The sequence below is a fragment of the Sander lucioperca genome, chromosome 10 (genome assembly GCF_008315115.2).
Source record: "Sander lucioperca isolate FBNREF2018 chromosome 10, SLUC_FBN_1.2, whole genome shotgun sequence".
In the NCBI taxonomy this organism is placed as follows: Eukaryota; Metazoa; Chordata; class Actinopteri; order Perciformes; family Percidae; genus Sander; species Sander lucioperca.
In genome coordinates this window covers 7,357,132-7,366,157 of record NC_050182.1, presented here as the reverse complement: position 1 = coordinate 7,366,157, position 9,026 = coordinate 7,357,132, and the positions used below count along the sequence as shown (strand labels likewise).

The window sequence follows — 9,026 nt, the reverse complement described above, 5'->3', positions numbered from 1 at the left end:
TAACTTTATAGTGGCGGCGTCCTCTAACGGCCGTAGTAGTTATGACGGGGGATAAGCAGGAAGTAAGGTGAGCAACAGATTCCTTTCGCGAAATCTTAACCCAAACCACAATCTTTTTACAAAAAATCAAGGAGAGGGTTAACTTTTCCTGCTCCAGATTTCCCACCGTGGTCAGAAAACACAGGGGAGACACTTTGTTTCTCTCACCATGACTCTGGAGTCACTGCTCACTCTGAAGATAATCACCATCGCTTTCTCACTCGCTCTACCACGCACACACACACACACACACACACACAGAGTACACCCACTAGGAAAGCTCAAGGATTTCCGTACACACACTTACAAAAACGCTGGATAACGTTACGTAACGATGATTTTTTTTGTGCGAGAACTTTCACACTTACATAAATTCACCCCGTCTGTGTTGCGAGTCGCCCTGGAACAACACAGTTGCTTGGCAGTCATTCTTTGCCCTGAAGCTATACTGCCGCTGCGAGTGACACTGCAGCAGACGTTAACGTTACAGAAACTACAGGATATGAGCCAGATGAGGCTGATGCTTTACGCGGTAATGTTACAAAAAACCCTATGGGGTTGTCGCTCTGGGACGCGTCGCTCTGGGACGGGCGAGTCCAATGCTGGGAGGGAAAAATTACAGTTTACTCACTACTAAAAAGTAGACTACACCACTGAACACACACATGCCGGCCCTGTTATTCTCTTAAAGAGATCGACGCACACACCAACGCACAATTATAAACTTCAGGCCACTTACGTAGGCTACGGCAAAAGCCTCTGCGTGAAGCCTCCGCAGAGCCATAAATCACGCTTTAGAGATGGTTGTATGGTTTGGAGGACTTGTGTTATTGTCTCTGTTCCCTCACTTGCTTTCTCTGTCCATTTAGTGTAATATTCCAACGCAAAAAGGTACGGAGAGACTGCAGGTGAGAGTACAGTGGAGGTGAAGCGGCTGTGATGCCGCACAGCGTGGAAAGAAAAGGGGGAAAAAACAGGAAGGGAGCGGTAAAGGACGTCTTATCAGAGCTGTGGTGTCAGATCAGCACAGGTGTGACCTTGTTATGTGGGAATGGAAAAATGCAGAGTAACTTGTTGTCCCAGTGTCCTGCTTCTGTGTGTGCTTATCACATAGATGTTTCTGTTTTGTTAGCTGGAATGATACACACTTTGTGCAGTTCAGGAAGGACGAGCAGATGTGCACACTGCCGGGGGTTAGGGGTTCAATTCCCAGTTTATCTCTGGAGGTGAGATGTCAAAAGTATCCGGGACATTTAGCTCAACACTCACACTTTTAGGACAGTCCACGTTAAACTTAAAAACCCCTCCTTTTCCTTTAGGGATAAGTATAGATATAGGCGTAATTTTTATGGGGTTGAAAAAAAAAAAAATGGTAGTTACCCTTTAAAGACAGACATATTAAAAATCTTACTAGGCTGTGTACTGTAGCTGTCTGCAAAACTTTGTGTTGTCCTTGACTACATTAGAAGAAGTTGCTTTAATATTCTGGAAAATATTTTCTTGTTTATATTTATGTTTCAGGAGATAAAAGTTTAACGGGCCATTTTGATGATTGAGAATGTAGAAAATCTTGAAACATCTCAGCAGGTTTAGATATAGTTTGAAGAATATCGTTAGAATTAGTTAGAGACACTTTCTACTTTTTAAGACAGACAGATATTAAGTTACGATGCGTTGTTTATTATTTACGATGCCGTTTTAGTCGGCTTACTCTGCAGCTTAATTTTGCTAGTCCGTTTACACGTTACCTGTCTGCAAAACTTTGTGTATTTCCTCGACTAGATTAGAAGCAGTTCCTTTTATGTTGTGGAAAATATGTTCATAATAACTATGTTTCAGGAGATACAACAGGTTTAGATATAATAAGAAGTTTATTTATAGTCTGCCAGAAAGAACAGAGAAGATATTAATAATAGTTGGATAGATACATACATACATACCTGTATATACATACATGCATAAAATACATACATACATACATACATACATACATACATACATACATACATACAATACATACATACATACATACATACATACCTGTACATACATACATACATACATACAATACATACATACATACCTGTACATACATACATACACACAATACATACATACATACCTGTACATACATACCATACATACATACATACATACATACATACATACCTGTACATAAATACATACAATACATACATACAGTACATACATACATACATACATACATACATATATACCTGTATATACATACATACATACCTGTACATAAATACATACAATACATGCATACCTGTACATGCATACATACATACAGTACAATACATACATACAATACATACAATACAATACATACATACATACATAGAAATTACTCTTGTTACAGCAGCAAGAACATAAACATACATGCATACACACATACAGAAAATGCAAGAAATATACTAAAAATAATAAATAAGATAGCAAAAGCGGCACGGTGGTACCGGGTTCGAACCCTGGTTGTCCATCCCTTTCTGTGTGGAGTTTGCATGTTCTCCCTGTGTGTGTGTGTGTGTGTGTGTGTGTGTGTGTGTGTGTGTGTGTGTGTGTGTGTGTGTGTGTGTGTCTGCGTGGGTTTTCCCCGGGTGCTCCGGTTTTTCCACCACTAAAAACATTTGCCCCTCCTCTCTGCCGAGCTGATGTGTGGTTAGCGCCTGGCGTCGTAAGGCTGCCGTGCGTCACCCAGGTGGGTACTACACATGGTGGTGTTAGAGAGAGAGTCTATGATAAAGTGCTATATAAATGTATGTATTAATTAAAAGATGAAATGCCAAAACAACTACTGACAAAATATGCTTTGAGGAATGAAAAGACTCTACATGTATATACAAGTGTAGAATAAATGTACAACCTACATACATAGTATCTATAACAAAATAAAATATGTATAACATTAAATATGTACTAAACAGTGTGCAAGTAGCATCATAGTGCAAAATTGTAACGTGCGAGGTAATGACACACAGCTGTGAATTGTTGTACAGTTTTATGGAATGTGACAGGGATGATTTTATTTGTATGTTTTGAGATGCACTCCGACATGATTTAAATCTGCAGCCGTCTGCATTTTCCTGGAGGCCTTTTGTCTGAAGTTAATGGCCTTTGCTCCAGATTATGGATTGAATGGAGGCCAGTGGGAGGGGGAGGGGTAAAGTGATGGGGAGGGGGGTTGAAGGCCGAGTTCCCTAAAGTCACCCTTTTGATTGTGAAGGGGCCTTTTGAACCCACCACTGACCCAGATATCTGCTCATAGCTTCATCCTCTATAAACAAGACAGGGGGATGGGGGGGTTACAACCCCCCAAAAAAGCTATTATAATTTCCTTTACATAAATAAAGACATTTGCACCATATATTGATGCAGAAAAGGCACAAATTGTTCCAGAAAAAAATCACCAGAATGCAGGAAATGAATAGCCTGGTCCACTAGCCTGGTCCTACCAGACTCTGGTCCACTAGCCTGGTCCTACCAGACTCTGGTCCACTAGCCTGGTCCTACCAGACTCTGGTACATTAGCCTGATCCTGCCAGACTCTGGTCCACTAGCCTGGTCCTACCAGACTCTGGTACATTAGCCTGATCCTGCCAGACTCTGGTCCACTAGCCTGGTCCTACCAGACTCTGGTCCACTAGCCTGGTCCTACCAGACTCTGGTACATTAGCCTGATCCTGCCAGACTCTGGTCCACTAGCCTGGTCCTACCAGACTCTGGTCTATTAGTCTGGTCCTACCAGACTCTGGTCCATTAGCCTGGTCCTACCAGACTCTGGTACATTAGCCTGATCCTGCCAGACTCTGGTCCACTAGCCTGATCCTACCAGACTCTGGTCCATTAGCCTGGTCCTACCAGACTCTGGTCCATTAGCCTGGTCCTACCAGACTCTGGTACACTAGCCTGGTCCTACCAGACTCTGGTCCATTAGCCTGGTCCTACCAGACTCTGGTCCATTAGCCTGGTCCTACCAGACTCTGGTACACTAGCCTGATCCTGCCAGACTCTGGTCCATTAGCCTGGTCCTACCAGACTCTGGTACACTAGCCTGGTCCTACCAGACTCTGGTACACTAGCCTGGTCCTACCAGACTCTGGTCCATTAGCCTGGTCCTACCAGACTCTGGTACACTAGCCTGGTCCTACCAGACTCTGGTCCATTTCATTGGTCCAGAGAGTCTGGCCTCTCTCCATTGACAAGTGTTAACCTCCTTAAAGGCAGGTACTCTGTTGAAGTTTAAAACTATTGGATCTGCCCAGAGCCACTCTGGATCTGCCATAACCAATCGCTAACGTTTGGTCGTGACGTCGGCTTAGCATCGCTAGCGTTAGCCTTAGCCAACTCCTTCACCACTAATGGAGCGAGCTGGAAAATCTAACTGTTCCTGAACCCCGTGGGGAGGAGGGCCACAACATCATGGCCACCAACACAACTCAGCAAAGATTGTTCTTGCTCGGGCTTTAACTTCTGGATATTCGGCAGCGTTGCCACAACGGACCGAATGGCTTCGCTCGCATCTTTCTCCGCCGCCATTACGGAACTACAACTCAAACTAGCGCACGACCTCAACGTCATTGTTCTCAGCCACTCCCTCTGTTAGCTGATTGGACCGCCAAATATTTGGCTGGAGAAACCTAAGAATATACCGCAAACCCAGACGGTGTACTGAAGGAAAATGAAAATTGAGCGGAAGTACGTAGGAGGGCGGAGCCAGACTAGGAAATGAAGTGTTTGACGCTCAAAATTTCAATTTTGCTCAAAAGTGGAGATCCCAACCTGGGGCCCAATAAACCACTATAAATATCTTACAAATCTGTTTCTCTAAATTCTTAGATATTGAAAACAAATGTCGTTTTTGCAATGATGAACCAGAATCTGTAACCCATTTATTTTGCCATTGTATACATTCAATTACTTTTTTGGACTCGAATGACACATTATATATTGTGTAAAACTAATCGCAGGCCACTACGGTATAGCGAGGCTAACAATAGCCACGTTAGCTCATACTCTGCTTCTGACTGGCTAGTAGTCCTTACCTAGGTACTGTCAGGGCACGCCCTCATACTCTGCTTCTGACTGGCTAGTAGTCCTTACCTAGCTACTGTCAGGGCACGCCCTCATACTCTGCTTCTGACTGGCTAGTAGTCCTTACCTAGCTACTGTCAGGGCACGCCCTCATACTCTGCTTCTGACTGGCTAGTAGTCCTTACCTAGCTACTGCTCATGTGCGACAGAAGTGTGATGCCTCACTCTGTAGCTAAAACAGAGAGCTCAACACACAGGGTGAAAAGAGGAGCTGCAGCAATGTGCAGTACCACAAAAATATGTTTTTTGAAAATTAAACCATGTTTACTATTCTGATATAACCTCTAAATATAATTATATACCTGAAAATCAGAATAATATGAGCACTTTAATATTGTATGCGGCGTATTCTTTTGCAGGGTGCAAATGTTTCACCGAAACAAGTTCCTTCCTGAGACTATTTAGCAGAGCCACCGTCGCTGCGTAGCTGCGGAGCTTAGCGCCGCCCAAGACGATTGTGATTGGTTCAAAGAAATGCAAACAACCCAGAGTGTTTTTTTCTCTCCTATCCCAGAATGCATCTGTGGTGTAGCCACACCTTACTCCACAGTGCTGTGGAGATAGAGCTGGCAATGCCAGACTAATAAAGGTGTATCATATCTTATCTTATCCATAGAAGTAAAATGGATTTTATCTCTTCGATCTTATCTTTTTACTAAAGGATCTGAATACTTTCTCTGTGTTTTTCCACCAGTTACTCTACTTCATTTAGGTGGTATCATGAAAAGTGTTTCTGTTACAGTGTTTCTGTGTGCCTGTGCTATTTGGCAGGGAGAGAATTTAAAAAATATATCATATAATCATTGTATTATCTTTGATTAACATTTAAAATAACAAATTAAAAGTGTATAACAATCACTCTAAGGGCACAGCTTGGTTTCAGGACACAAGTTGTCCCGTTAAACACAAAAACCTTAAGCAACATTTTTTTTTAACACACTTTTGCTCTGTTTTATGACTCCATTATGCAAACTTTATAAGTGTTCCACTAAATGTTGACATCAGGGTGGATACCCAGAAAACAGGAAACCCTTCAGCTCAACCCGGATGTTCTGCTTATGCAATATGCGTCTATTTTTTGGAGGAAAAAAACCCACATTATGGCCTGTTATTCCTCCCAAAACATGAGAGAGCTTTGCCCAATCATGCCTTTCTCAGGGGAAGGAGGGGGGGGGGTAGCAGTCGCAGCCTGTAATGCCTCTTGTGATTGGCCGAGCCGCTCTAGGCCCGGCCCCACCGATAGGCTGCCCTTGGCGACGTCACTGCGATCAGCTGTTGGAGCTCCATAACAACAACAAAAGAAGGAGCAGTCGGGAGGAAACGGACTGAAGGGGGAAAAAAAGGAAACCTGCACTGTGACTCCCGATGTGCAGCCCTTAAATTAACGTTTTTTTATATTTTATTTCTTCCGCGAAGAAACCTCACGTTTTTCTATTTTTCGAAAAGTAACGCGTCTACCTCAGTTTTAAGGATTTTAACCAACCGTTGGCGTTTACAACCGTTTTTTCTGCCTGCAGGTGAGTTCTTTGTTTTCTTCTCGGTGACGGTTAACGACTCCGGTGCCTCTTATTCTCACTCTAATGGTCTTTTTCATCCACATTACAGTAATGGCACTTTCTACTTTAAGAAACAGAGAAATATCAAGAAGTTACGTTGCGTTTTTCAACCTTTACGATGCATTTTTATTCGGCTTACTCTGCAGCGTTAGCTTAATATGCTAGCCTGTTTAATGCTGTAGCTCGCGCTACTCTCGCTCTGCAGAACTCCGTGATTTTCCACGACTAGCTAGCTAAACTAGGGGAAGTTCTTTGTGTATTCTGGGAAATATGTTCGCACTTGGCAGTATATTACAGGAGATAAAAGTTTAACAAGCTGCGGTCCTGCCAAGCTGGTGTAGAGTTACAGCCTCCCTCCCCTTCTCTTTTGTAACCAACAAAACCGTCCGACAGACAGGCTGCTGCCCTAGATTGCTATTGGACTTCGTTTGGTTTTTATTTGTCTCTCAGACAGCTTGGTGAATCATATTAGCCCTACAATAGTTAGCCGAATAATTCCTTAGTCCCTCGACGTGAGAATCAACCGAAAACCAATTTGATAATTGGTCATTTATCAAGACAAATGTCAAAAGTGCACTATTTTGAGGTTTTTCCAAGTGAGGATTTGCGTCTTTTCTCATGTCGGCTCTTTGGACTGTTGGTCGAGTAAAACTATACATTTTAAGATGTCACCTTGTTGTGATTTTCATTATTTTTTTTAAACCAAACACTCGATTAAATAACATTATAATAACAATGTAATAAACGTTATAGTTGCAGCCCTTGTTTCTGTCATCACAATAACTAAAACACTAAAATATTTCAGTTTACTGCTTATTAAACCTGTTTTATATCATTGCAAGTTAATTATTATGGGATTTTGAGGAATAACAAGATTTAACATACATGCATTTCTGACATTGTGTGGACTTGATAGATCATAATAGCTGACAATGGAAATAATCGTTACTTTTGCAGCCCTGTAAAATCAAAATCCTCATAATCCAATTTACTACATTCATATTTACTACGGCTTTAACAAAAAAGACAAGTATAGGCTATAGTTATATTGTCTAAAAAAAAAAAAAAAAAAGTGTGTACTGTGGGTTTTATCTTCATGGATGTGTAATCCTGCAGATTTAAGGATTTTAAGCGTCTTTTTTCCACTTGGATGGATAAATAGGCTGATGTAATGGATGCATTAATTGCGGTGTAGTTAAACAAAAAGCCACAGCTATGACTCAGTGACCCCTTTAACGTCATTAGTCGCATATAAACCCACACCCAGGAGCTTTCCTTTGTGTTCGGTGATTATTATGATGATACATCCATATTTTAGTATTTAGGTGTCCTGATAGGGTGGAGGAGGAACAGGTGCAGCAGATTATCCGCCTGCTGTTGTTGCGGCTGTGACAGTCCTTTTAGTTTAAACAGTATCTCGATGTTTACAGAGGCGGGTTTCGACTTTTGTTCTGCAAGACGATCAACGCTCTCGCTCTCTCACATTCAAATTTCTAAAGATAGCTAGATAAAGGGTGGAGAAGAGGAAAGGCCTCTGTGACGTGACAGGCTGTGGTTGAAGCCATGGAACTCTGCTGCAGCTGTTGCTACTCTTTCCTTGGCAACCGTTGTTAGGGCTTAACTTGTTAGCTAGCTAGCTGTTACCGTCGACTCTGAGCTAGCTTTATTTTATTTAGTATTATCAGTTATTTCAGTGAAACAATTTAGAAATCCTTTTTAGAGTATAGTGTCTTGATGGAGTTGTCTCTCTCTCTCTCTCTAGTCTCTACGTGTAATGAAAATGACAACGGAGAAATACAAGCTGGTACGCGAGCGTTAAAACCATAGACTGTATATACAGTCTATGGTTAAAACGCTCCACAGCCGGGTCACTTCTAATCTAGTGTGCGTTCAGGTGCTGGTGGAAATAATCCGACATTTGAGTTTCTTCAAATTGTGAACCTTTTTTTATAAGCGCCTTTCGAGGTACTAGGGTTGCAACTAACGATTTTTTTCATTTTTTTTTTTTTATTTATTTTTTTATTGTCGATTAATCTGTCATTAATTTTCTCGATTAATGGATTAGTTGTCATAAAGTGGTAAAACATGTGGATCATTGTTTCCCAAAAAGCCCCAGATGACGTCCTCAAATGTCTCGTTTTGTCCACAACTCAAAGATATTCAGTTTACTGTCACAGAGGAGAGAAGAAACTAGAAAAAAATCAAATTTAACACGCTGACATCAGAGAATTCTTACTTTTTTATACTGTGTATTTAAAACGTCTTCTTGCAAAAAGAAGCAAAAGCTTTTATTTTGTATTGTTTTAAGTTATTAAA

At 41.5% G+C, this 9,026-nt stretch overlaps 1 protein-coding gene across 1 annotated transcript in view; it reads left to right on the top strand.

Annotated features, from left to right (window-relative positions):
* The first annotated feature begins 6,443 nt into the window (after positions 1–6,443).
* Positions 6,444–9,026, top strand: part of tp53inp1 (tumor protein p53 inducible nuclear protein 1) — a 12,424-nt gene continuing 9,841 nt past the window's right edge. Inside the window, exon 1 of the mRNA XM_031319419.2 lies at positions 6,444–6,671. The gene's annotated coding sequence lies outside the window, so the exon portion shown is untranslated. The remainder of the gene's footprint in view (positions 6,672–9,026) is intronic.